Raw genomic sequence first — 25,044 nt, forward strand, 5'->3', positions numbered from 1 at the left:
TTACCCGTTCCATCATCCGATTCTATAAGTAGGGCTGCGCACAATGATTCGAATACTCGGATCTGAATCGAGTAATAATTTTGAGGATTCGAGTCGAGTAGTAAAATACGATTTTTTCGAGTACTGAAATGATACGCTCCTCGCAACTGAAAGACAATTTACTGATGAGAATTATAGTTTTGATAGTATTTTCCACAAAGGAAGGCTTGAAATCATGATTGGTCATGTCGTAGCACACGAGACATAGTACAAAGCTACGAATGTTACTGGAAATAACACATTTCCCATGTCATGATCATCCATCCCACAACATTGGCAAGAAGTGCAATGAAATACGTATGGTCGAAAAAATACCATAGTATCCTTAATGTGACGGGTGGGGGTAATAGGCATTATAGGTTCTTTCTGGTAGCCTAAAAGGTACGGTATCAGCTTATTAATATTTTCATCATTTCAAATCACCACAAAACTGCGATACGATAAAATAATAGGCAGTACAAAGTACATTATTTTGTAACGTCAGAATGAGTGATAATAATCGAATACTCGAGTCGAAGCGTAATAGGCTACGTGATTCAGAATTGAATCACTCAGGTACTCGATTTTACCCAGCCCTATTTATAAGTTTGTGATTTGCCTATTTTCCGAATCTCAAAATATGGTAACCCTAATCAATATTGAAGGTTTTGGCAAACCAGTCAAGATTTAATCGCATCTATCCGATATGTTGGCCTTGTATTTTGGTCATCCGCATGTAGACCAAAACTTTATGTCTTCACGTGTCCCCGGCAGGGGCGAAAAGGGTGACCTCGAATTACCGTTGTACACCCCAGACTATAGCACCCTAGCCGTCTCTGACGTCGTTTTTAATAGAGATCGACCGACAATCGACACACTGACAAGGCCGATAACCGATATCATAGGCCGATATTATTGTGGAAGGAGCAGAAAACCATTTCGCCAAAAAATATTATATATTAGGCAAGATGGCACTTGTTCATGCCACAGAAAGCTGAACAACTAACGGGAAAACTGATATTATAAAGAATTATTGCTTAATTGTGCACAACATTGAAATTTGGGATACTCAAAAAGAAAAACGTGATACAGAATTGCAGATCAGTCCAGTAGAGGTAGTTTGTAATGCAGGAAGCATGGTTGATCTGCATGCTCAGCTCACTAATAAAACTCTTCCTGCAAGGGTAAGTCAGTCACGTATCGCCCTTTGCGTCGTTGATTTCTTGTGATTGAAAACACGGAGCATTGAATTTCCAATATTTTTGAATTTTTTCATACATAAAATATCGGCTTTCATAGGCCGATATCCATAACCGAGAAAGCTCCAAATATCGGCCGCCCCGATAATCGGCTAGGTCGATAATTGGTCAACCTCCAATTTTTATGCGATATTACTATTGCAAATAAAGTAGATTAATTTCGGTAAATTGTGAAATAAAATAGATATCTTGTGCGGTAGTTCACGGCCACTATTCCTTTCGAACACAGTGATCTTGTGAACCACCTCTTCGGCCCAAGGGCCACATGAGTTTAAGAACCACCGCGTGGGCCACTTTAATGTTGACGGCCTTTTTTAGTCGTCCGATAGGAGCAAACCGCATTAGGTAATAGTAAAATATAGGAATTTTATTACTATGCATCACCATCGATAATAAAAATTATGTCATGGACACTCTGTGTACAAGTCGTAGCCGCGCAATGCGCGAAACTTTTTCAAAGTTGATAAATGAATTCGGTGAATAATGGTGTTAATGGGTATTCATATAATTATGTCGGTCGTCTGTATATATACCGCTGGGCTCATTTGGCCATGAATATATCAAGTGAAATAAATCAGCCACGAAATATTCTACTTTATGGCCATATACGAAGATTTACGAAAATTGTGGATGGCCTCTGGCTACGCCAATGCGTCGGAACTGATATTTTAGTCATCAACATTTCATAGTTCGCAGTCAGGCTAATTAAATTTTCGATTGGTCCAGGGTAATTTATTTTTTTGATTTTATAACCAAGTTCGAGAATTGCCTTATTTGCCACTCAAAACCCTTTTGCGGGCCACGAGTTGGTCGCCCGTGAGCTAGGCTTTATGAATATCAATATCACGGGCAGTGTTTCTCAACCTATTCGTCTTCGCGGACAACTTTTGGACCGTCACGGACCCCCACGAAGTTTAGTTGTAATTTAGTTCAATTATCGTGCAATCGTCATCTGTCTTGTGCAAATGATAACTATAGCCCTAGTGATAAACATCAACAAACTGAATTTTCTTTAAAATAAGATCATACTATTCATGTAGAAATTGGGTTGACTCCTATTATTTCAAAGCGAATTCTGCAACTCTATTTCTTGAAATAAGTGATCGTGTCTTGAAAATCCACGCTTTCGATTTGACATGAACGAGTGCCGAGAATCCATTTCCACAAATATCGATGGTGGCGAATGTAATAATAATGCGGAACGCGTCTGACGACACATTTGGGCATGATGTCAACAATTATGGTACCAACATTGACAAACAATTTTTTTATTGAACATTTAACGTCAAGCCCGTAAATCTAGCAGCTTATCTTGAAGTTAGTATGGAAAAATTCGTCATATATAACACGGGAGAAAGAATGGTTATGTATCACAGAAGAAAATGGGTTTTTGCAAACATTTCGAAGTCACCGTGATTGACTTTACTTAGCCAACTTGTCATTCCCCCAATCCCCAACAAAAAATCTTCAAACAGCAAAATGTTTGTATCAGTAGGCAATTTAGCAATTAAAATTAGTCTGCACAGTAGGATATTTCATCTCAGACCGCTATTCTGTTGATTTGAGCTCTGGAGTATTTCTAGTAATGAAGCGAAACTGCCTGGCGATTTTCCGAATAAAAAATATAAATTGGGTTATCAAATATGTTGCGGCTTCGCGAACCGCTCACCCGCAGAACCGCTGATCAAAGGTGAAACTTACTTCTGAGTCGGTATGACTGTCAAATTGTCGGATCGCAACTATGTTATAGAAATATATGTGAGAGATAGGATCAGTTTATTCGCGTTCAAACTTGTATTTCGGAGATATCTCGAGGTGGGAACTCTGATGTCCGACGAAATGCTTGAAAAGTCTAATGGCAATTTTTGTCATGGGAAAGAGTATCGGAAAAATCTTAATATATATAGCGTATCAGACAGATACATTTCCATTGCTACGAGGCATTTCGAACTCAAGGTAAGAAAACGCAGCCGTTTCTTGCCCTATGGTATAACATTTATAAGGCCATTCTCAATACCACCGACCTTTTCTTGCAGCAACTTGTTCGTAAATTTTCATCGGGTCAGAATCATTGTTCTCGTGGCTACATAAACATGACTCTGAGAGGCCAAGACAGTTGCGTATTCATGGATAGGGGGGTCGCGCCCCCTTTTCAAAATCCTCAAATTCAAGTTGCTTTCGTGCCAGCGACCAATACTACTCGCGGGTTCGATGCACCTGACATACATTAAAATACACATTGTCTTCCTGATTTATGGCGAGAAATGGGCAGCCGTGGAAGTGACATTCACAATTACAAATTCAAATTACGAACAATGCCATAGCTGTTAGTGTTCATGTTCTTGATTAGTAGGTAGCTTTGTGGTACTGGCGTTAAAATGTAGGCATGTTACGCAACGTTCTGTTACCGCCGAATAATTTGACATGTGAGAGGTCGATCAATATTTAAATTTGCGACAGTTACATTCGATTAATATAAATTATTTTCAATTTTAAGCTATTTATGACGAATTGCGCCATCATAGGCAATGTTCCCTCTAATTTTTCAAGAGCCTGCGCAAACACGCCAACTCACTGCGCAAGCTCTCGGACAACAGTGCGCAACCACTCTCCAATAGGGTGATAAAACCAACTACTGGGGGGCTTCGCCCCCCAGACCCCCCTAGGACTATAGGCTTTTCCGGTACTTATCTTCTACATTGGGTGCCCATTTAGTAGCAGTGTCCCTAAAACGCGCGTAGCGCGAAAAATTTATATAATTCATGATTGCATCGGCCAATATGATCGGGAATTGCATATATATTGCTATCAATTTTTATCCTCTCCCTGCTCACATAATCAGATTTACCGGTAGAGCTGATCCAGTGAGGTGTGTTGGAATAGATATGCCCTCTAAATAATAATAAAACATCTTCGGGCGTACCCGTTGATATAATAACTTCGTTGCATGATGCTATTTCGTGACCCCCTATCTGCTATGTCAAAATATGTTGAAATCGTCAAAACGTACTAAAGTAAAAGACGTACACGATTTCAAATTGGTATTTCTTAACTGGAAAATAATGTTCCCTCGATATGGCATTTGTCTTGTTGTGGGACTCTGATCGCCAGGACAGGAACATTCGGCGCCAGCCATTTAGGCGCCTATGGACATGGACAATTACACATATATTTGTATATATCGAAGTTTTCGGTCAGCGCCAGGGCAGTCTTTTTCGCTCAAGGTTTTCTCGCTGCTGATCGTTCTGGCGCACTTCTTGGAGTCGCATGTTACATAGCCTTTAACTTCATATGTCTTGGCGCGTCATGGTGCGGTAATGGCCGACGCTCAACTGCCCATATCTATAAATCATGCGTAATTTTTGTTGGGAAAGGGTACCCAATAATCAGATATCTGACAATAATAAAACGCGCGTAGCGCGAAAAAGTTCCTGAAAAAATTCCAAAAAAATACACCATGATTTATGTTAATTCTCGAAATAATTTTGGACCCCTTTCGAGCTCGGCCCCTCCAATTGGGGGGTTTGTGTGCGAAAGTTACGGACCTGAGTAAATATTACGCAATGTTCATTCGTTAGTTTCTCGGAGATTAACTTCGAGCTAGCCCATCATTATTGATCACTTTGTTAAACCATGTTATTACGCCATTTCCAGAAAATAATGCGCTATTGAAATGATATCAGTATCGCTCACGCGTACGAGGCCATACTAAAAAAATATCTTCCGTGAGGCGCACGTGATTGTGAATTCTTATTTCTTCACGGTGCGCAATAGTTACCTTTGTGGGGCGCACTTGTACCTCGATTTCAGACTTCAGTGATAACACAATTTGGCCCTGAGAATGTTCCATCTTAATTTTCACGAATATGCGCGCCTGCGTGGTCCATTGGACAACAGTGCGCAACAACTATAAAAAAAACATCATTTCTGATTTTTTGTGCGCAGCGTAGATTTTTTGTGCGCAGAGACCGTTTCAGCACTGTGCATTTGCGCACGTGCGCAGCTTAGAGGGAACACTGATCATAGGTGAGTTTTGCTATGTGGCCCGTGTGAGCCTCACGTGTGCCTTACCTCTACTTTCGCGCTTTATTATCGAACGATAAATATGTCAATTGCGTGATTTTGGAAGCATAAAAATGTTCAAAATCTAGTCATTCATAAGCATCGGTAGAAAATACCAATATTCATTAAAGATTTTGTGATATTCGTTTGCTCATCCTGACGACAGGTGATGCACTTCCTCACTTGCGTTCTCTGACCCCACGTCACTGACGTATCACACCTTACAGGGATATGTACTGCTGTAGTGAACATGTTTGGCTCCACCTACGCATGTGATCAAGAGTCCTCAAATTAAAAAGAAGCATCAGGACGAGCCTACGATCTCGTATAAATGACCGAAGTGGATTCACACTTTTACTGTTGTCCACATCTGTTGTAGATGGTAATTATCTTAAAAGATTCGAACAATATCATATGGCTCTCACTGTAATACAATTAAAAAGATGTAACTTGCTACTATACTAACTCAAGTTTTGCATGCTCAAATAAGGCAACCAGCATGAGTAGTACAAGTTTTTACAGATAAAATGTTACGCCCACTACGAATTAGTGCTGTATTGACGTCAAAAATTTGCAATTGTGTCGTAACAGCGGATTGAAATGTAGGGCTCTTTAGGGGTTAAAATGGAAAATATAAGACCAATATACCTTATCAGATGAAAAACGTTCCAGACCCCTGCCCTACGCCAAGGTAGGTGTCTGATTTAAAGACAACTCGAAGTCGTTTCGGCACCTTCCTATCATTTCATTGTATCAAAATCTTGTATAATCTTCTAAATAAGAATTTCATATTAAAATGAACTGAACCAGGAAAGTTTTCATCGCGTTACACCCGACTTAGGCTACTTCCGGACGAATGTCGATTTTCATACATAATACTTATAATTTGTAGGAGCAAGGTCTCTCTATCATCTGTATAACCATTTTGACAAAACACGTGGCTACAGTGCGAAGTATATAATTTACGGCACAAATCGTTTATGTACATCGAATTTACACATGAAACAATATTAGAAACGCATAACAACTAACGGCGCGCAGCATTGAATTATTGGAAACCCGGGGATTATGTATTTGATGGTTCACTGCATTAATTAAAGCCTAAAGATCACACTAAAACCGCATACGGCGCGCTAAAAGTACTCGATAAACAGTTGTAACCCCCTGACCTATGACCTCTGCGCGGCAAGACCACTCAGGCATGCAGCAAGGGAAAAAAGGCCTTCTGAGTTGTGTTGTCGGGAGCGTGGCGCGTGCAGGGGCTTGTGCCTTGTGCGTTTTGGTGAATACATAATATATCCGCTCCAATCGGTGCAGTCTGTGTATCCAGGGAAGAACCTGAAAGGAATTAGTCATCCTCTTCTGCTACAGTGTAAGATGAGCGAGGGAACGGCTACAATGGCGAGCACGCAGTCCAATCCTGGATATGGCAGGCATGCGATGATGGAGGACGGAGACTATGACGAAGGACCCGATGTATTTGATCGAATAGCAAGAGATTTGGTGAACGTGGCAGACACACGAAGGCAAGCTGGGATCAGAACATTCGAATTGCACATATGCACAAGGTAGCGATTCTTCTGCATCACGAAGTTGCTGCTCTAAGCCGCGGCGTTGGCATTGGAGCATTGAATACATTCTGGGGTTCGTCTTGAGACGTTGGCATTAAAGTTGATGGTATTGTTGTATTCGTCTTTAGACGTTGGCATTGAAGTTGATTGTATTGTGGGGTTCGTCTTAAGACGTTGGCATTGAAGTTGATTGTATTGTGGGGTTCGTCTTGAGACGTTGGCATTGAACTTGGCTGTATTGTGGGGTTCGTCTTGAGACGTTGGCATTGAACTTGATGGTATTGTGGGGTTCGTCTTTAGACGTTGGCATTAAAGTTTTGTTGATATTGTGGGGTTCGTCTTTAGACGTTGGCATTGCAGTTGATGTTATTGTTGGATTCGTCTGAAGACGTTGGCATTGATCTTGATGGTATTGTTTTGTTGGATTCGTCTAAAGACGTTGGCATTGATGTTTTAATGATATTGTTGGTTTTGTCTTGAGACTTAACATTGAAGTTTTTATGATATTGTGGGGTTTGTCTTTTGACGTGGACATTGTGTTTTTGAAAATATTGTTGTGGTGGTCTCATGATCATTATGGGTGTGTGTAACATATCTCTTGTACATGTTCTTTCGTTTTTTTTTACTTGTGCTTTCCTTGCTGCGTCTTGATGTCTTGTCGCTTGTGAGTGATCCTGTGTCACCTCTGGATCACTCAAACTATGGAGGGGGATGTGTAACCGCCTGACCTATGACCTCTGCGCGGCAACACCACTCAGGCATGCAGCAAGGGGAAAAAGGCCTTCTGAGTTGTGTTGTCGGGAGCGTGGCGCGTGCAGGGGCTTGTGCCCTGTGCGTTTTGGTGAATACATAATATATCCGCTCCAATCGGTGCAGTCTGTGTATCCAGGGAAGAACCTGAAAGGAATTAGTCATCCTCTTCTGCTACAGTGTTAGATGAGCGAGGGAACGGCTACACAGTTTTAGTAGTATTATTTAACTTCTGAAATGAGATAATATGCTGAGGCTACATTTAATTATTATTATAATTAAATTTATATATTATAATTATAATTAATACCCATAGGTTTTCAATACCGAAGTACTTTCGTTTTTTGGGAGTACTCAAGTATAGGCTCGCATGACATCTATGAGTGAAATTGTGATAAAAACGTCATGAGTTCCTTTACTACGGTAACTAAACAATGAACATATTCCTGAAGATTGCTCTTATTTCTAGTGCCATTAGTCTTTTTGCGTTAGTTTGGAAGATACATCGTGTTATTTTGAAAGTAGCCCGGCTCAGAATATATGCTAAAAGTATGCGAACACTGTTTTATATCTTACGTTTTAAAACTACTTTTTATGGTTTTACTTATACCTTTAATATATTAGCAACAGTGACTAGTTCGACCACCTCTATTGATACCGATATTCAAACGAGTAGCCTATCGCAGAGAACCTGGCAATCGGGGATTTTGGCTAAGGTTGAATTTTCAAGGGAGTGATGTGGAACTCTTGAAATTTGGTTCTGTACATCTCTATCATAAGTCCAAGGAGAATACACTTTTCAGCGTTGCATCATCTTGCAGCAGCTCCTTGTACCCGCTGCCTTCCTTTCGAATAGCGTCGATGGCGAGGAATATCTTGTGGAAGCAATTCGTCGCATCGTCAGCTCTCGGTGGTTTATTTTGGCTGTGTAACAGAGCCGCACGTGCGAAGCATATAGCGTATGTGACGGGATCTTTCCGAATCGATTCGGTGTCCACTTCGAATTTGCTAGGGTCGTCGAGGCTAGCGTCACCTCGCAATCTCGTCAATCGCTCTACGACATCGGGGATATCAATTTCCATGTGACTCCATACTGTTTTTGTAATTCTCGATATGAATTATCCGCATCTATAAAAGAACATATTATTTACTATAATATTCGTCGATTCTTAATTCATCGTGAATACATGTCCTCAATATTACCTCTCGATTTTATATAGGGTATCTTGGAACAATTGATTGTACATCGCTTTTTTTTTATTGCGCATAGGAATAGTAAGTAATAGCAAGACCGATATTTGCGGATTTTGGAGCCAGACGGAAGTGATGACTTTATTTTCTAATTTTCCGCACTATTAAAACGCCTATTGAATAGTATATTCATATTGAAATGAACCCGAATATTTTCGGCTGTCACTCATCAGGGGTAATCATCAGCAACTAGTAGAGAACTCGAAAGAACAGCGTATATCAACAATCGTAACACAAAATATGACGTCATCAGCACGAAATGTCGAATACGAGAGCGCTCAATGTACTATTTTTAGACGATACACGAACTCTTTTTGTTGACACATTTTTTTCTGAAGTGTCCCAAAGTTTGAAGGAACGTCAATTTCTCAAATTTTTTATTTTACTCATAATTGCTCCGTATTAATCACAATAATTCTTCATTGGACGTAACAAAATGCTATTGAAAAGGACAATATGAACAAATATAGCTTACTCATGCATCAAGTAAGAATGCAGCACTTTAAAAATGGTCAGAATTGGTTTTGTTTGTGTTACTTGCGTCTGTGAAATGAGAAATCTTCTCTTATTATGGACAACTTTGCAAAATTTGAATTAAGTACAATTTTTTATGTATTGTGTTTTGCTATTTCAACCCAATCACTGAAATACAAACATTTTATATGAAGTTTCTCTAGTCTTTGAGAAATGTCACTTTTTAAGATTTCTCGTTTTACTGAAAATTACCCTAGAATAATCCGCATAATTCCTTATTGGATTTACAAACTAATAAAATGTAGGAATATGTACAAATGTTGGTACGATAGATTATAAAAGGATAGAAACACTTCACAAAATTTCCGGAGTGGTTTTGTTTGCATGATTTGGGTCTATGAACTGAGAAATCTGCTGGTATGATAGATCGCAAATAATCCCCAATCATGATGCAACTCCACCACCCTTAGTATCTTCTTTCCATATCATACATATCCTGCTGAACACACGTCACTATGTTCCTCGCTTAGGCTATTATCACTGATATTTGAACTAAAACAAATCAAGGTGGAAGTGCAGGCAATGCGTTTTTAAGGACATGCCCCACTTTAATTTTTCGTGTATCTGGATCATATTGTTCACTAGAGGTTTATATTCATTGCTTCGTTCATTTCCAAGGAAATTTTCAACATCTTGAAATGCCTCGAATGTTCCTGCCTATCTCGCAGTCATTTTATTGTCAAGTGCTTTACAAAATATTGCCAACATTCCCGCACAAGCAAGGAGAACCTACCACAGAAAATACCGCGAAAATCGTTCATGCCCTTTTCTCTACTGAAGATATCGACACGATGAATGCATCAAGTTCCCTAATTTCAATTTTTAACCTTATGGAGTCGGAATTTCTGGATTTGATTTAGTGAGTCCCAACTAAATAATTAGGTTCGTGTTGGTTCGAGATGTGTGGTTCTGGATTTATATCTATATGAGAGACGTTGAATCCATCATCAGAGTAATTTATTGTATCTTTAAGCTCTGTCGGGTCTTCTGGAGCTTTTTTTACCTGATAGTTTGGGCAGTGACAACTTAATGCAATACGGAACAGGTGCTTAAGAGGAGATGGCAGAGAAGGATATGCAATGTCAAGTTATTGTTTAGCTATCCTGAAACTTGCAATGCCATCCATACAGAAATAACAATCATCTATAAGATTTCGAATTTCCCTTCAGATTCTTTAATAGAAAATGAAATTTAATGCCGTTCTCCCCCCATCCACCCGTATTTCATCAGCATGTTTCGGAGATTACATGAAATGCACAGTTTTTATCTTTGTCTCCATTTTTCATGCCAAAGTATAGTTAATAAGTTATAAAAAAATCCTCACTTCTATCTATATTTTATACTTAACTTGCTTCAATCTTATACACAGACCACAGATATAGCAAAAACAGCCAGCAGGCAGAATACATTTGCGATTGTGACATTAAAGATGAGATTATACACAATAGATCAGCGCATTAACAGAACAAAACGAAAAGGAATTTGAGATTGCTTGCTGTAGCCCAGTGGTTCTCAATCAGTGTGCCGCGGCACACTAGTGCGCCATTCACGTCTTGCACGTGTGCCGCGAGCGACTTCTTCGAAATTATGCGCAAAATAATTCTAGTCTATAGAACACAATCAATATAATCTAAATTGAGCTTTAAGTGAAGTTTGTATATTTGAGAAATCAAATTTGAGGTTATGCCCGCAATCAATATCCCCGCGAATTCTCTTTACCCAACATTTCGCGTGCCATTAAGGCTGAATTCAGTTTTGTACAATATGTTGTTGGATTTCCGTTCTGGTCAACATAAAAAAAAGAGTTTATTCGCTGTTGTAGAAGAGATGAGAGTAGCATCATAGTGTCCTAAACCGTGTGGACACAGCGAAATTGAACGGCTCAATGCATTTGAGTTAGGTCACACTTTTCCTTTGGCCAAAGCTAATTTCACGGCTATTTTTGACCGGTTTGCCCGAGCGATAAAAAATTTAATAAATATAAATTCCATGGAAAGCTGCTGCTGTCCTGATTATGAAAATATAAATTTTATTTTGCTCATAGCCCTGGAACCCCCATAACCAGTCTAGAATTTGCATTGTGGGGAAGATCGAGATTTTGACGCAAAAATGCTGTCTGGAAAAACGAGACTGGGGCTCAGGAGCAAGACCAAGACATAATTATTGCGTCATAATGATGATAAACTTCACAAAATGCAAAATTCGACGCTGATTATATGGGGTGAGGGGTCCAGGGCTACAAGCAGAATTAAATCTATATTTACCTAATCAGGACAGCAGAAGCTTTTCATTGATACCCGTTTTATTTAATTCAGCAATCGGCAAGCAGGACAAAAATGGCCTTAAAATTGCCTTTGGCCAAATACAAAGCGTGACGAAACCCAAATGCAGTGAGCCGTTCAATCTCGCCGTATCCACACCATTTAGGACACTATGGTAGCATTAGCAAATGTGCGTCAAGACATTGATATGCGCTAGAAGTCAAGTGCAAATTTCGCACTGACCATGTTTTGAATGAATTAAAATAAATTGTTTTGTTTTCGCGAGAACTGTTCAATTTAATACAGCAACAATTTGGATTGACTCCAGAAGTGATCAGCGATCACATTAGTCAGTGTTACTATTGCAGTGGACGCTGCTAAGTATTCTGGTAGTTTGCAGGTGCCGGAAGGCAAAAAAGTTCACAACCACTGTGATGGTGTGCCGCGCATTATTTTTCATTTTCAAAGTGTGCCACGAGGTCAAAAAGGTTGAGAACCACTGACTGCTGTAGCCAATACTGACTGAGACTGAAAAGACGATCGTTACTGACAACCAACTATCATGAATTGAATGATTACTCAATTTGACGTCACAGTTAATAAGAAATTCAATAAAGGGGCTTGAAAAACATGGTGCGGCCGAAGTTAAAAAAGCTGAAAATGTCATTTCTAAACGACACTTATGGCACAAAAATGCCGGAAACATGTTTTATAAAGGAATATGGTATAGGAAATATAAAAAAAATCGGATCAACTAAATTTTTGTTACATGGTGTTATGTAAAGTAAAAATAGGTTTTTGGATATGTTCGCAGCACTGTTATGAGCGAAGCTATCCGCAATAACCCCGTATCATCGTATCTGAATATATTTTACGACATTGCACCTATTTTATGAAGTTTCGTTGACATTTTTTCAACAATCGACATGTTGCACGTTTGCACTCACCTTCAATTAACTGCTAAAGATAATCTACTGTTGATATTACGTACTCCAGTTTATCAGACTTCATTTTCCACTTTCACTTGAAGTAGCTTTAACGGGCATGGGAAAATATTACTTCTACTTGTGATTGACTCGAAATTTACTGCGGTGATGTACTTTATTAGAGTATCAACGTTGGTTACTTTCACCAGTTCTGGTGACGGGCATGTTCCTTGTTATTTTCGCTTCATTGATTCTAACCTACTGATAAACTGTTGGTACTTTCACATTGTTTAAGCAGGTGGGTTTGTGCGTCAGAGCAGATGCTCTTTCTCGCCAGACACATACAGTCATGATATTTAGACTCGTTCCTATACTCCCTTTTTTTTGCGATCACGTGTGATGCTATTGACAACGGATGCCTTCTTTTTAGCCATCTGACTAGCTTCTTTCAAAGCCCACTCAAAGAATCTGTCGACCTCGTCTTCATCTGCGTCGGTCATGATCAAATATTTCGCTCGCGAATGATATAGCCGAGCAAGAGCTTCGGAACTGTAAGTACGTTTTGCTTATGGCTCGCCAATCTCGTAAAATCGATTGGCCTCTTTCCTCCAACGATGATCCGAGCATGCTTCAGTGATCCACACAGTGGCAAAACTTATTGCCGCTGCATTCTCCGAAGTTCTGGTATCTATTTGCTTGAATTCCGCGTCGTACGTCGCTATCATAAGTTTGATCAGGGTATCAGCTACACCCTCTTTCGTTGCATCGTTGTGCAAGAGTTTCTGCAGACCATGGTCTTCGTCGTCCTGGAGTGTGTTTATAGCCACGAATATCTTGTGGAAGCAATATGTTGCATTGTTGAGCTTCAATGTATGAGCCCTTCTATGTATAAATGCAGCGACAATGTATGATAGTGCTGACTTGACGGGATCTTCATCAATTGTCTCGTCGTCCACTTTAAATCTTTTTGGCTCGTGGGGTAGGTTGCTTTTGCATAAATATCGAATAACGTTAGGAACAATCACTTTTCTATTGTCATAGATTGCTGTTGCAACCCACTGCAGAAAGTGATCCATGCCTGTGAAGAAAAACTGAATTGTTCAAACTCATCGAAGCAATATATAGGGTATCTTAGCTGGCATAATTCGCATTCTGTAATAATGGTTGGTTTCATTAATTGACCTGCTATATAGGAGCAAGCAAGGAGTGAAGCTCATAGCTCATGAACACCGTGGTCGGCCAGTTGATTCTGCATGACTCGTGAAAAGCGGTCAAAAGCGGATGGGGCGTTACGCTATTGGAAACACATTTTTTTCGGTACGAAAGGATAGATGCACGGATGAAATTATTTTCAGTTTTGCTATAGGTTATCATATATCATGGCCTGCTCTATGGCCAAAAGCGTTAGAAAAGTTTATTAGTTGGCGTAAAGTATCTAATCCACGCGAAAGGTTTTGAAGTAATCGTAAAGGGTCTTCACAGACCGTGAACATCCGTATAACCAAAAGCATGTGTCATAAATCATAATTAGGGATGATGTGAACCTCTGAAAGGTTCAGGTTCGTGTGAACGTGAACCTTTTTGAAAGGTTCTGTGTGAACGCGAACATGAACCTCATGACGTCACGTGACGTCATATTGGCAATTCCAACCCTACATTTCAGTGAAGTCATAGCCTATAATGATGTACACGATACCTATAGCTACGACTCGCGCCACATAATGCCGCGATGCTGAAGTACATATTGACGTTTTAAACGTTGCCAAATGTATCAACTGGGGCAATCAAAAGATAAAATAATCCAATAAATTCAATATCTTCCGTCACTTTGCCAATAATTTCGATGAGAACTTGTCAGGGAATACAAGCTTACGTCTTAACGGACAATGTATTCGGCGTCCGAGTATTGCTACGTTGATATTGAGCTGAGTGTAAAACGGGTTTCTATACTTGCTACCGATATTACCCCATTAAGATGTTATACAGCAGTAGCCAACACCCCAATAGCACGGATTTGGTTTTTATGATACATAAAACATATGAAATGAAGATTGATCCCGTACGCTTGCTAGATTTTTCACATCAGTAAACGATATCAATTTCATGGATTGGATGAATAAGCATCATTCGCTGACTACTTACATGTAGTGTATTCCCCTCTTGATGTTGTGTGATTGCATGTCAAGCTCACAGCAGAGAGTCACTGAATACTCACAAATGGAAAGCTGGATATTTCGAGTAAACTAATGTAACAAAGCAAGTAGAATTTCTGAGATGGTCAAGGTGCATGCTGGTTTAGTGTTGCTTTTTTATGCTGTCAGCGCCATGCATAGAGGGGCCCGCAGTTGAAATGCAGTAAATTTCAACCAATGATGTTATAATGAAGCGAAAATTGTAATATATGAAAAAGGTTCACAGTGCATAACCTACCAATGTTCGTTTGTGAACGTGAACCTCTAAATTTCCGAGGTTCACACACAGAACGCGAACGTGAACCTCACGTTCACACCATCCCTAATCATAATGTAATAATTTGCTAATGATGTATCGCATTCGTTCAAACACAGATTCATATCATTGCTAAAATAAACATAACTGACGACAGTGGTTTTTGCACTCAATGACAGTGAATGGTAAAAGAGATTATCGGTCATGAATCGAGGCATGTTAAGACTGAGAACGATTTCTTTCGCAATCATCCCCATCGCCCACTCTCATTGAAATAATTTCTAGTGATATAGCGAACGTGAGGTTCACGTTCGCGTTCTGTGTGTGAACCTCTGGAATCCGGAGGTTCGCGTTCACAAACGAACCCTGGTAGGTTTTGTACTGCGAATATTTACTATGTATTACAATTCTTTACGTCATCATATCGTCTTTGGTTGAAATTATTTGCTTTTCAACTTCGGGTCATTATCCACATGGCGCTGGCAGCACTAAACGAGCATCCACCGTGCCAATTTCGGACATTATTTGCTCGAAAATTTGCTCGGAATATTCAGCTTTCCGTTTGTGAATAATTAGTGACTCTCTGCTGTGAGCTTTGTCCGCAAACACAGAATAGCAAAAACGAAACACACTGCCAATTAGGGTTGGATCGAATATCAATAATTTTTACCATCCGGATAACGGATATATCCGTATATTTGGAATTTATCCAATCGGTTAACCGGATAATAACTGCTAAGTGAGACAATCGATTTTACGACAGTTGCAGGAAAATGGATCGTAAAATAATTACACAGTGTTATTGTGTATCTACGTACACGCGCAGTACGGGCGAATACGAGAACAATCACGCAAACTGCTTCTGCAACGCCCTCCTTATAAAGCACAATGCATCAATTGTGGACTCCTGTAGACAGGACCGGATTTTGTAACAAAGAGCCCATGTTCTTTCTGTTTCCACAGAAATGGGCTGAATACTAGTAAGCAGCCCTTCATAGATAGTCTAAAGCAGGGGTTCTCAGCTGTTCTTTGCCCGTGGCCCATTTTCCGGTTTGAAAATGTTCTGTGGCCCATACCTATTATCCCAGAGTCATAGTCCCGTCCAGGGCGTGGTTATCGCTGGCGCCGATATGCCTATTTCTTTAAAATCTGCGCATTTTTCTCTTACTGATCATTACAAATGTAAACCTTCAAAGTAATGAAATCGCGCCAAGCGCGACGAAAATTTTCAAGTTGAATAAATCTCCTCCAGCAAACAAACGACCAAAGAAATTTGGGCCCCTTTGAGCTCCCCCCAATTGGGAGTTTTGAGTGCGGCAGTTACGGTCCTGGTATAGATCGTATAACTCTTGTGTACATTAATATGGCCGCTGTTCCACTCACGTCGCGAAACCCAATAATCTAATCCCCGCATCCACTGTCCCAGGTAACACGACTACTTGGGACCCACATGGTAACCATATGGATTTCCACGGGTCCCCATGTGGGACACCCAGCTGGGTTCCACGTGGATGTGGCGGCTATATGTGTTGGGATTTTATAGGGTCCCATGTGGGTAATCCACGAAGGTGATAGGGTTCAGAATACTACGACCCCGGACCTTGTAGCAGCGCAGGCGTTCATGTCAGGGGTATGCAACACTGGTAACTTACCACGAATCATCGTAGACTTGAGAGGAGGCGTTGTCACTTAACTCTACACTATATATAACTTTATCATTGAACAATGTACAGTACATACCGAGTACCCTAGTTCCTTAGATCAATATATACGGAATATTCAGTATATAATAACCTTTACGGTGGGTGAATGGTCCCGCCATCATTGTGCAAGTAAGTGGTTCTCAAACTGGGGGGGCTTGGGGGCATGTATGCATCTAGAGGGGGCGCAACAAGGCTGCGGTCAACTGAGTATTTTCTTCGCGCTCCGCGCGATTTACCTCCCATTCTTAGTTATTGCTTTGTGTATAGTCCGAATTTCATATTTGACAATTCTCTCATCAACAGCCATAAAGCTCCCATGCCATCAAGCTATCCGTTGGGATTGCTAGCATTCTGGTTGCATTTTGCGATATGGCGATAAGGGGCGCCGAAATTCCTCACTATCATAAAGGGGGCGTCTTAAAAAAGTTTGGGAACCACCGGTGTAAGTGAAAAGTGACAATACCTCGAATTCAATTCATATGGAGAAAGGAATAATTATAATTGTGGTGATAGAATTCAATCGGAAACCAGTTATAATGCAACTTAACTATACAGATAAACAAACCTTGCTGTGGGAAAATATAAAATAAATACTGATGGGGACAAACTACTGGGTCCCATGTGGGAGCCATATGGAATATCGACACATCTTCATTGACGAAAATCATTCGCTTAAATGATTTGAATACAGAAATTTAATGAGTAAAAGGCGTCCTGAGTTGAAAATAGTAGATAGAAATGAGTGACAAAGGTAATGGGATCTAGACGGGATTAGTATGGTATAGCCCAGCAACTCCTTGACTTGGAAATCCCACTTGGAGTCCATGTGGGACCCATGTTATGAGACCCTTCAATTTGGCCAACTCACCTATCCACCTAAATACCACATGGGCACCACGTGGTCGTGTTACCTGGGGTGTGATTGCGGTTTTACTGCCACAATGGTGCGGATTGGGGCTGGGACAGCTTCAAACAATTATTTGGTGAAAGGGATACTGCACAGATGTTGAGAAAGAATATTTCAATGTTCAAGCTGTACAATGTACATATAGTATGTCCTGTATCTACTGAAGTTGCGATGTCAGAACATTCAATTCAATGGTACAATCATTTCATGTGACTCTTACATTATGTACAATGATTTTAAGGCCGAAAATTTTAAACCGACTCAAACATTAATGCACGTACTGCTCTAAATCCTCAATACATTACGATTCGTTGCGGTGGTGCCGTATACTTCGATTGGAAGTTGAATTGATAATAAATTGCGATTATGGCTATTTTTATATTACAATAATACGACCTGCCAAGCTCCTATCCGACACCAAATACTATGCATGCGCATGTTTTCTGTATCATTGCTGCTGTCCAGTTGTTCCATATTTCTGTTGTATGAGAATAAAGACCTTCGGTCTCTCTCAGTTCGTATTCCAAGCATTACTGTGGAGGAACATCAAGTATGGTTACTCGTAGCACAGCAGAGGTGAAAATTCCGTCACAGCAGTACAAATTCACGTACGATTGGTTAGGTCAACAACGCTTGCATGAGTTCAGAAATAGGTGGAAACAGCAAGAATTTCAGTGAATCGTTCGTGTTATGACTGCATCCTGTTATTTCACGACAGCACTTTATACCTCTTCGTATGTCGCAAGCATCCCATAGGAGCTCCAATTATGAGCATACAAATCACTATCTTTCGTGTTCTTACTTTGAATCAAGCGTACGCGAAGATCTCTTGTAAAGGTAAAGGTCATGGTTCTGGTATTTTCAAGACAGCAATTTGCAGTTATTAGTATGGCGTAAACTTTCCTACGGAGCTCCAATTATAAGCATGCAAATCATTAACAGGAAATCAGTAACCAGGAATGCGAATAAATAATATACAACTACACAGCCGAGGTCTGACAAAAACGCATACAGTCTCCATAGTAACGGGCCTACGTCACACAGTGCCGGACGAATAGCCTGAGAAATTATTCGTCCGGTATCGGACGAATAGCCACTGCCCATAAAGAATATAGCGTGTGTATGTGTAACCGTCTGACCTTTGACCTCGGCGCCTCAAGACTACTCGGGCATCCAGCAAGGGGGAAAAGGGCGTTTTTCAGGTTGCGAATTGCAGTTCGTTGGGTATTGGGTGTGCGTACTGAAGTGGTCCTGGCGGAATTTCGGCGGAATATTTGTGATCACGTGAAACATGGCGAATGATCACGTGAAACATTATGGTGAACGAATAGTCAATATTAACCCCTTGCGTATCAAGTGGTCGGAAATGTCGACTTCTCGGGCGGAATTTTTGACTAATCACGACTAATTTAATGGAAAAACTGAATTTGAAGACAGATTTGATGCAGCGTTATTTCCTCGTTATTCGCTATTTTAATAAATCATAAAATTATCACACAAACGGTATTGGATTATTCTTCATTACAAAATGATTTTCAGAGTCTACATAGTCCTGGCTTATTCAAAATATGAGACCGATATTTGTGTACAATTGAAGAGCATATTTATATTGAAATATACCCGAATGGTAATCGTTAACAACTGGCAGAGGATTGGAAAGGACATTGTATACCAACACACGCATCACCAAATATGACGTCACCAGCCTGCAATTCCGAATGACCGGGGCTCAATGTAGTCTGCTTGGACAACTAGATAATTATAGTTGTCTAATTTCATTAAATTAGAGCGAAATGCCAGTAATCTAATTCTAATCTAATCTGGAAAAGTTGTTGACGATTACCCCCGACCAGTGTCAGCTGAAATATTCGGGTATATTTCAATATGAATATATTATTCGATTGTACAGCTCCTTGGAGGTAATCAATGTACATTTGATTAGCATAGTTATATTGAAATGTAGCCGAATATTTTCGGCCGAAACTCGTCAGGGGCAATCGTCATCAACTAGTAGAGAATTCACAAGAGCATCGTATATCAACAATCGTATCACAAAATATGACGTCAACAGCATGGAATGTCGAATACGAGAGCGTTCAATGTACTATTTTTAGATGATACGCGAACTCGTTTTGTTGACACAGCGTTGGCTGGTGTATTTTGATAAATGCAAGAGTAAACGACCCTTTCCGAGTATGCGAAATCTGTCGTCTCGTGTCTGCCTACAAAAAGCTCGTCAATATTTTCGGTCTAAATACTTATTATTTCAGGCTTACGCGTCCATAGGAATAGTATTACTAGTAGCTTACTTTCAATATTTTACTTAGAAGTCTGGCACGTCTTCAAATATCACAATGAAACCACCCAGGAATCGGTATTGGATAGTTCTTTAGCACAAAAGTACTTCCAATCAGATCTGGAGTGTGAAATTATTTCTCACGAGGGGTCAAATGTGATGCAGAAAATACTTTGTTGAGTCAAACGTTGAATATTAGGTAATAAAGTGAGGTTATTTTACAAAAAATACTATATATTCAGTGTCATTATTCTTGGTCGTGGTCGCTGCATTCCGAGGTTTGTGCAGTTTGGTAAAATAAGCCTGGTTTGCTAAGTCATCCGAAATTCGCGCTCTCTCTAAGCCTCACCCGAGTGTTTGTATTTCACTAGCAGTTTTTCTCATAATGCCGACTCAACTTATATGCCTTAACCACGGCAACTTGCTCACCACAAACTAAAAGAACGCGTTTATACTTGAGTACAATATTTATCATCATTGGTTTATTAGCAATTTTATCAGTTCAATACACCACAAAAAATGCGATACAATGAATAGACAGGAAGATGTCGAGGCACAAATCTCTGCAAAATGTCGGTCTTCAGCCTCCACTTCTGTTTTCATGAAATTCTCGCACGACGCGAAATATAAAGCACGCGGCGTATAATTCTGAATGTAACAATGGAAATTTAAAAAAAAAACATGGTTTGAACTATACTATATAGAAAGAGTGAGTTGCGACTTTATTTGTTACGGCATACCTTTTTATATTGGCTTTAGTTTGAATCTGGAGTATATGCATGCGATGTACATAGGCTACGTAATGTAATGTAGACTATATAGTGTTAGTCCACGCATTCACATTTTCCAATCAACTTTTCGCGGACCTTAAAATGTCCAGGTATGGTCTAATGAGTCATTGTGCATTTAAAGTACGAAACTAATATTTGAGAGTAAATAGCCTACTTATTTCTGGCCTACGCGTTCATGCGATTATACCTTACATTCAACATGCTATTTGAAAGTCTTGCGCGATTTCAGAACAAAAGTAAACTAACAAAACTACCAATGAAATGGAATGTGATAGTTATTCAACAAAAAAAGTATACTCAAAATACGAGACGAAAGCTGCAGAAACGTAAGTTATAATTCATTATTTTCGCCATTCATATGGCACCTTCAGATTCTCCAAAACTTCTTCGTATGTCCTCTTCTGAGTAATGGACAGAAACATCAAAGTAACTTCTTGCAACACAACCAACTTGAAATACTTGTCGCTGCTGTGTGTTGGTTCTAATTTCTTCATGAGCTCACTGTCCTCACGCACCACAGCCTTGTTGAAAATTATTCGCGAAAATGTGTTGTATGCGACGTATTCTGTTCCTGTGTCCAAATATCTGATCCATTTCGCATTTAAGATGCAGGTCTTGTTTTTGATATATTGGAATATGACTTTGATTTCTTCAAGGTCATTTTGTCCAACAGGCACGATCATTTTCTGCAATTCAGTGTGTTTGTTTCGGAGAAAAAGAGCATGTCGCTGACTACGGACGTCCTTTTGCGACTCGTGTAATGTAAGATGACAAACATTTACAATGTCCTGAAATATTGTGTCACCGATTGCTTTAGCTTCTTCATTGATATCCATCATTTTTAATGGCAGACTTTTCATGAAATATTCATGATTGCGAGAGTTTTGCAGAGGTAATCTTCGCTTTATTGTTTTGAGATAAATAAAGAGGTATCCATTCCTTGACATGGCATTGAAAGCTTCTTTCGAATCCACAAATTCTACAATTTTGTCGTTGCATAGTCGTACCGAGCATTTCTTCTCGATTAAATATGCGATATTGTGTCCGTCTCCGTCCGATTCGATGTGTGCAACCACAGCCCTGAGCAAATATCCGATCCAACCTTGATCAGGTCCCTGAATGTGGAGGTTCCGGTTGGCAAACACGGTATTTTCCAACTTTCTACCTATAGAGTCCACACGATTGAGGCGCACTGTCACTAGATTCGGAACTTCAGTGAACTTGACATTAGTATTTATCGCGAAACCACATTTTTCACATATGATTTGTGAAATCTGAAATGCTTCTGCTACCGATGCAACTCCGCAATTCACGTTGAAGATTTTTTCTTGGTGGACTGTTGTTCCATTCGTTTGGCATTCGTCGCAGTGGATGATCCTCTCGTATCTCAATTCGTTCTTCCAACAAAGATCTCCCAATACTTGTGGCAGCGAAGATATTGGATAGAACTAAGAACAATCGTGCTGCTCACCGAACTCCAGTTTAGTTCTCTCACATGCAATTTTAACAGCATTCATTAATACGTCACGTTCAACCGCCTTCAAGTTTGTCAAGGGGATAAGTATATTTGCGAATTCCCCAATAATTTGCCTACTCTCATCCAGTGGCCCCAATCCCTGCCGTATGACATGAGAGTATGCTTGCATAACAGCATTGAACCAGCACGTATTTCCCAGATTTTCGAGTCCAGGTATCTGGGATATAATGCCACATTCAACTTCCGCATTTCGCACAATGTGCGATGATGTCAGATAATCTTGACGTAGGTCCCAAATGATTTTATGACGGAAGTCATTTTGCAAATGTGTACGGTGCTTGTCTTGCGAACTTATGCTCCACGCCGCCATACATGCACAAACACCGCACGACGAAGAGTCGGTTTGAAGGAAGTCGCCGCAAAATTCCTTCTTCACGCTGTTCACATCTATCCTAGAAATACCAGAAAGGTATTCTGTAAATGACGATAAAATCTCGTGTTGCTCCTCCGTATCACGGGCACCAGAGGAATCGAAAAATGTGATTATTTTATTCTTTTCTTGAAAACAGAGAAGTGCAAAATGATTGAAATCCCGACGAATAAGAATTGGTAATAGTATGACCTTGCGTAAGTGCCGATTGTCATCAAGAATAGTGTCTGGAACTGCTCGAGGCTTATTTCCAGAAAGTATGAAATGAGTCATGTCCGTTGTCAGATACCCAAAATGGCTTTCATTTAACTGAGAATTTCCGTTGAGCGCACACTGGATTACATATGCATTAACAATACCGTCTGTTAGCCATCCTGGTTTAGTGTCATTTGCCATGATTTCATTAATATTTTGAATCATTTTCTCTGATGGGTTGGGGCAAACAGACATTATATCAGCATACGTCACAACGACTTCGAATTTTGAATTGATCGCTGTGTCTGTCAACTTCGTACCGACAGTCGACAAGGCGTGATGTTCTTGTATCGACTTCCATAACTTTTCTGCGAATTTTCCCTCCGGTGTCAATGATTTCGAGTTACGATCCCTGATTTTTTCGGCGGCCGTGGGAGTTCCGTAATATCCCTTTCTTTGGCTTCGTCTCTTGAATTTCGACTCAAGAAATTTTGGCTTTTTATTTATCGGATGTTCTTCTTGATGATATATTTGGAGTTTCCGTTTCGGTACGGGCCGCGAGCCGTACTTGACTTTCACTAAATCATCAGCAAACGATTTACCAGTTACTCTCGTTGCATCTTCGTAGTCCCACACGAACTTTGGTATATTTGATGCACGCTTGTTGTTTAGATAGTTTCGCTTCAACTGTCGGAAAAATTGCTCAATTGCACCTTGCGTTCTTGCACCGTCGCAGATTGAGCGTCCAGGATATTTTTTCAATTGTTTCCACCAATTTGCAAATTTCATGTAATGGTTTGAAGGAATTTCAGGACTACTGTGCCTTGATAAGTCTCCCAGAAGAAGGCGCGAGGTTACGCCGAGTCGACTAGCGATTACTTCGACGAACTTGGTGTAAAATGACGGAGAGTAATAGACGTTGTCGTCACATTGACTTTCCAGGTTGGAATGAGTTGCTGTTGCTGACATCCACTCTTTCTCAAGATTGCGATATCGGGTATAAAATGGAGACTGCAACTCTTGCTTTTTATCGACGGGAATTATTCCAGAAAAATAATCCTCGTCGTGGCTTGGCTCATTGAGATCATTTACAGCAGCATCAGTTGGATTCTCCTGTTCGCTCTGCAGTGATAACAGAGCCGCAAAGCTGGTATTAACAACTGGCGTACATTTTGGAGAAAGCAACACAATACAAATATGGCGCATTATCTCGTCCATTTTTGATAGCATATCTTGCGACAATAACAGACCGATCCAATACATTGCAGTGGCAACAAATCCCTTTTTGTAGTGCTTGCGACACAGGATGGATGCAGCTTTCATGCTGTGACTGTAGCAATTTATTACGAATGTCTTTTCCATGTCATTTTGCGTAGCATTGCCAGTTACAATGCGATAGCATCGGTAATAATACTGAAGTCTATTTTCTCTAGTAAATGCATCCAAAACTGCATTCCATACCGCTTTACTACCGTCTATTACAATGATTAGAGGTTTCGTGGATCGCTCTCTACCCGAAGAATCGCGTAAGAAGTCTCGCAGAAAGTTTCCAATTGTGATTGCGTCATGCTTGCTTGTGAGAAAGCTTGCTACCGGCATTCCCGGTCGACACTTTCTTGGATTTCGCACAAAAAGCACATAGATTTGAAAATGTCCCAAGCCTTTACTGCTGCGCAAAACACCCCCTGAGCCATCGATAAAAAGGAAATCCACGCGGCACAGCTCTTTATAGATATTTATCTGCCCGTCATTGTACATAGTTACGGTTGGGGGATTCGCGGACCACGCACGCAGAAAATTAGTTTTCTTCTCATTCGTGAATATTTTCACCAATTTCTCCATGCAGAATAGCCAGTTTTTGGAATATTTTACCACTGGACAACCATCTCTTTTGATGTCTTTCAGAACGTCAGTCGAATGTGCGAATGTATGTGAACCAAAAAATCGTTCATTTTCAGACAATGTATCGAATAAATGTCGATGCACTTGAGTCGGGGTTTTGTAATCAAGCTCCTCTTTCAGATGAAGCCGCTGTTCGCCTTTGACTCTTCTTGATTTAGTACATTCATGTCGATGATGCCTGTCTCCGGTTATATGAAAGTCGATTTGCGCCGAATTTACCATACTGTACAATTGAGCATGGATAGTGACTGTACATTCGCAAC

General features: G+C 40.1%; 1 long non-coding RNA gene across 1 annotated transcript in view; it reads right to left on the reverse strand.

The window, feature by feature from the left end:
- The window catches only part of LOC145453911 (uncharacterized), a 131,321-nt gene that overhangs the window by 77,915 nt on the left and 28,362 nt on the right, over nt 1–25,044 (reverse strand). The window lies entirely within an intron of this gene.

Source organism: Botryllus schlosseri, chromosome 13, assembly GCF_051294905.1.
Source record: "Botryllus schlosseri isolate E-star chromosome 13, Bs_hap1, whole genome shotgun sequence".
NCBI lineage: Eukaryota > Metazoa > Chordata > Ascidiacea > Stolidobranchia > Styelidae > Botryllus > Botryllus schlosseri.